The sequence below is a fragment of the Pseudophryne corroboree genome, chromosome 10 (assembly GCF_028390025.1).
Source record: "Pseudophryne corroboree isolate aPseCor3 chromosome 10, aPseCor3.hap2, whole genome shotgun sequence".
In the NCBI taxonomy this organism is placed as follows: Eukaryota; Metazoa; Chordata; class Amphibia; order Anura; family Myobatrachidae; genus Pseudophryne; species Pseudophryne corroboree.
Genome location: NC_086453.1, coordinates 260,718,236 through 260,723,848, shown reverse-complemented (window position 1 = coordinate 260,723,848; position 5,613 = coordinate 260,718,236). Strand labels below are relative to the sequence as shown.

Here is a 5,613-nt window from a genome sequence, read left to right as displayed (position 1 = left end):
TGCTGCCCCCTTGCACAGATGCTATTTCCGCCTCTGAGCCTGTACCCCTTTCCCAGCACCATCACCCCTCAACCATAGCAGTCCTCGTTTTGGTGCTCCTCCAACCTACTGTATGTTTAAAATAGCAACAGTGTGCACATTCGGTGTGCATCCCAAAACGGTGCATGTTCTTGCTGGGAAGGGGCATGGCCACACAGTAATTCCCCAATCTGAAATGACGCCACACAGTACTGCAACTTTATTCACAACATATCATGCAATAGTGTCTCTTATTCTCATTACATCATAGGATAGTACCACATTACTCCTCAAAGTATTCCCACTTATTCACATTGCATCACATCATATTGCTCTTTGTTCACATTAGACCACACAGTAGTGCCCTTGCTACAGTATATGTTACACAACAAAGTACTGTAGTACCCCTTATACACATAATGCTGCACATTAGTAATGCATTTTGTATGCAGATACAGACGCAGTCACACACAGAATATACTGTAGGCATGCTGCATATCATATTAATCAGCAGAAGCTGCTTGTGCCCCTAGGCATTTGGCAAGTATGCCTATGCCTAGGGCAGGCTCAGACTGGAGATCAGTACGTAATCCCGCTGGACGGGATCCCGGTGGTCAAAATACAGACGACGGAATCCCGACCACACAATCCCGACAGGGGCGGCGAGCGGAACGCAGGCCCTTGCATGCTTGCTTCGCTCGCCACGCGGTGGGCACGGTGCCTCGCTACGCTCTGCACACTATTATACCAGTAGTCAGGAAAGGCAGCATGCATTTGTGGAGTGAAGAGGGTGAAAAAAGAGAGAAAGTACAGTATGTACTGTAAGGTTATGTCAGAGGGTGTGAAGATGATCAGCTCAGTGTTATACATGTTACAGTAAGTTAGAATACAGTACAGTGCATTATGTATTTATATTTTATTACCAGGTGTCTCCTCCACTGGTTGGCGACGGACTGTAAAAAGATAAAATACAGTTAGTCATATCAGTTTGACTTAAAATAATGTTGGAGAAAAAAAATACTGTAATTACAGTACCAACTATTGCTACTGTACAGTATATTTACCAAAAATGTATTCTGGCTCGTCGTCTGTGGGTAAAAGAGAAGAATATTATAAGATACAGTATACAGTAAAAAGTATAGTAATAGTACACTAGTGTCCAGGCCCAGTGTCAGGTGGGTAAAAAAAGGTATGCTTGTGACAGGCATGGTGATTCCAAGGGACCCCACAGAGACCATCAGAAAATTTGTGAGTGGCCCGTATGCCGGTGATTATGACTAGAATAAGGTAGCAACTCTTTTTTGCTTTGAATTATGTATACTGTACAGTACTGTATGTGCATATTGTACAGTACACTTAAAATATTTAGCAGTTACTGTAGTGGTAATTTTTGGGATGACAGTATTAGCATACTGTAAGCATCCAACTGAGGCCCCCAAACAGATGCCGCCACTAGGTACAGTACGTGCCTCTCGTGCCTAATGGGAAATTCATCACTGACAGTATCTAGAGAGATGAATGGAGAGACAGTGACAAGGGGTGAGAGAGAGAGAGAGAGAGAGAGAAATTGAGTAAGATGGGTGTTTTTTTTAGAACAGGATGTTGTCCATACAGTAGCAACCAATCAAATATTACCTACTGTACTGTATTATCGTCTGTAAGTGTAACTAGATACTGTAAATGTTAATGTGGAATGTGATCGGTTGCTACTGTATGGGCAATATCACCAGTTCAAACAAAAACAATTTTCATCCGATTTCTACGCATTTGCCAGAAAAATCTGATGAAAAGTGCTACTCTGATGGCATCAGATCAATGTCAGTAATAATTCTTACCACTAAATGCAGCCGCATCATCATCATCATCATCCTCCTCCTCCGTGGCCTGTTCCAGTGTAGGGCCTGTGAAAAAAAACATTAATGTGAAAAAAAAAAAAAGGTTCATTCCAGGAAATACACATACCCTCCAACATGACCCGCCCCACTAGGTACAAAATGCTCTGGTTCTGGACTTCCCTCTTAATTTATTATTGCCATCACCTGTGAAGAAACAGCATTCTTATCATTTAACTAGTTCAACACAGGTGATGGAAATCATAAATTAAGAGGGAAGTCTAGAAACAGAGCAGTGCGGCGGGTCATGTTGGAGGGTCTGCATACAGAAACATAGAATTTGATGACAAATACTGTAAGAACCACTTTGCCCATCTAATCTGCCTCTTTTTTTTAACCTTTTTTTTACATCAAACCTTATTTGATCCTTATTTCTTTGTAAGGATATCCTTATGTATGTCTCTTCCATGCATGTTTAAATACTGTAGCTCTACTGTTTTAGGCTCTATCACCTCTGATGGGAGGCTATTCCACTTGTCCACTGCACTTTCTGTGAAGTAATTTTTCTTAAAATTCCCCCTGAACCTCGCCCCCCTCCAGTCTCCGTGCACATCCTCGTGTCCTATTGCTTGCAGTGTCTTCATTAGGAGAATGTTTCCCTCCTGGACTTTATTAAAACTAGAGATGTGCACCGGAAATTTTTAGGGTTTTGTGTTTTGCTTTTGGATTCGGACTTGTTTTGGATCCTGGTGTTTTTTTTCAAAAACCTCTCAAAAACAGCTTAAATCGTAGAATTTGGGGGTATTTTTGATCCTACTGTATAGTGTTATTAACCTCAATGACCATAATTTCCACTCATTTCCAGTCTATTCTGAACACCTCACAATATTATTTGTAGTCCTAAAATTTGCACCGAGGTCACTGGATGACTAAGCTAAGCGACCCAAGTGGCCGGCACAAACACCTGGCCCATTTAGGAGTGGCAGTGCAGTGGCAGACAGGATGGCACTTATAACAATTTTCCCCAAACATCACATGATGCAAAGATAAATAAATAAAAAAAGAGGTGCAAGATGGAATTGTGATTGGGCCCTCCCACCCACCCTTATGTTATATAAACAGGGTCTGCCACACGACTGTGGCTGAAATGACTGGTTGGTTTGGGCCCCCACCAAAAAAAGAAGCAATCAATCTCTCCTTGCTCAAACTGGCTCTACAGAGGCAAGATGTACCGGACTGGACTTACTTAATGGGTGCAGTGTGGTGAGGGACAGAGAGTCCTGGTCCTCCTCCTCCTCCTCCGCCACCGCCACCGCCTGTGACAGTGTAGGGCCTGTGAAAGCAAAAATTCCATGAAATATACTTTTGTATTCTGTGTTGAATACAGTAAAGCAAAAATTCAGTCAGGAATTGGAGGAGGAGAGTAGATTTCGCACACAGAGACGAGAATGTCGAGGCCAGAATCAGGGGGTAGTGGAGGAGGGTTAGGATACCGTACCTCACCCTGTTGGGATTGCTGCAATCAGGATGCCACTGTCGGTCACCTGACCGCTAGAATCCTGACTGCTGGTCACGCAAACCCAACCCATTGGTTTAACACAATGTACAGTACAGTACAATACTGCAGTTTACTTACCAAGTTGGGGAGAGGGCTTCTTCTCCTCTTCCTCCTCACTGTCAATAATTACTGAGTGGAAAATAAAAAAATATTATAAACAAAATACAGTAGAGTACAGTTACTACAAAATTGTACAGTGCTACAGGAGGCAGAGATATATTCATAATACAGTAGGAGCAGAATGACTGTCCAGTGGTAGGGGACATACAGTACTGTATTTAAAAGACCTGCTGTCTGGATCCTGACATTCAGAATGCAGAGTGTGGATTCAGAGTATGATTGGAGGGTTAGGCTAGTGGAGGGTGGGTAGGATGCACAATTTTGGGCACCATAATACAAAATGGATATCGTGGAACTACAAAAGGTTTAGAGGCGGGCGACCAAAGTGATGAAGTGGATTGAGAAGATGGAATACAAGGAAAGGCAGGCTAGGCATGTTTACATTGGAAAAGAGGAGATTAAGAGGGGACATGATTAACCTTTACAAATATACTGTATACAGTCAGGGGACAATACACAGGAACTGTTTTTGACAAGATGGACACAGAGGACACGTGCACAGTAACTCTTGTTGAAGTAGAGGCGATTTCGCACAGAGGCGAAAAGGGGTCTTCACAGTGAGGGAAATACTGTACAGTACATGTTTGGAATTCCTGCCTGAAAAGTAATAAAAGTGGACTTGGTCAATACTTTTAAGAATGGGCTTGAGAAAATCCTACTGTACTTACTATACTCTGGCTCCTCTTTCTCCCCCGACTCAACGTAAGTGACATCCTCCTCCGCCTCCGTATCAATTACGAGGCGGTCTGTGTGTAAAAGATAACAAGTATTGTAAAATACAAAAATTACAGTAATACTGTAGGAAACTAGTGTGTCTGTAACAAAAATAATTATTACCACTTCCGGAGCTCTCGGATGGTGGCGGCGCCTCCTCCGTGCCAGTCTGGTGCTGGTGGGCAGGTGGTGGTGGTGTTGGTACTGTGGGAAAAAAAATAACAGTACTGTAAGTGAAGCTGTCAATTGGAAACATGTACTGTACCGTATCCAGGACACATGTACAGTAGTGTAACGATGACAGTCGCACCAGAATTCTCGTTACACAATACCTGGCAGCGCAGCAGGTGGTGGTGGTGGTGGTGGTGGTGGTGGTGTTGGTACTGTGGGAAAAAAAATAACAGTACTGTAAGTGAAGCTGTCAATTGGAAACATGTACTGTACAGTATCCAGGACACATGTACAGTAGTGTAATGATGACAGTCGCACCAGAATTCTCGTTACACAATACCTGGCAGCGCAGCAGGTGGTGGTGGTGGTGGTGGTGGTGGTGGTGGTACTGTGGGAAAAAAAATAACAGTACTGTAAGTGAAGCTGTCAATTTAAAACATGTACTGTACAGTATCCAGGACACATGTACAGTAGTGTAACGATGAGTCGCACCAGAATTCTCGTTACACAATACCTGGCAGCGCAGCAGGTGGTGGTGGTGGTGGTGGTACTGTGGGAAAAAAAATAACAGTACTGTAAGTGAAGCTGTCAATTTGAAACATGTACTGTACAGTATCCAGGACACATGTACAGTAGTGTAACGATGAGTCGCACCAGAATTCTCGTTACACAATACCTGGCAGCGCAGCAGGTGGTGGTGGTGGTGGTGGTACTGTGGGAAAAAAAATAACAGTACTGTAAGTGAAGCTGTCAATTGGAAACATGTACTGTACAGTATCCAGGACACATGTACAGTAGTGTAACGATGACAGTCGCACCAGAATTCTCGTTACACAATACCTGGCAGCGCAGCAGGTGGTGGTGGTGGTGGTGTTGGTACTGTGGGAAAAAAAATAACAGTACTGTAAGTGAAGCTGTCAATTGGAAACATGTACTGTACAGTATCCAGGACACATGTACAGTAGTGTAACGATGACAGTAGCACCAGAATTCTCGTTACACAATACCTGGCAGCGCAGCAGGTGGTGGTGGTGGTGTTGGTACTGTGGGAAAAAAAATAACAGTACTGTAAGTGAAGCTGTCAATTGGAAACATGTACTGTACAGTATCCAGGACACATGTACAGTAGTGTAACGATGACAGTAGCACCAGAATTCTCGTTACACAATACCTGGCAGCGCAGCAGGTGGTGGTGGTGGT

General features: G+C 43.4%; 1 long non-coding RNA gene across 1 annotated transcript; it reads right to left on the bottom strand.

Annotated features, from left to right (window-relative positions):
• Positions 1–941: 941 nt before the first annotated feature.
• Positions 942–3,171, bottom strand: LOC134965496 (uncharacterized). Its single transcript, XR_010188399.1, has 4 exons — positions 3,097–3,171; positions 1,854–1,919; positions 1,083–1,106; positions 942–971 (listed from the first exon to the last, which is right to left on the bottom strand). It is a non-coding gene; the product is annotated as an uncharacterized LOC134965496 (long non-coding RNA).
• Positions 3,172–5,613: the final 2,442 nt, after the last annotated feature.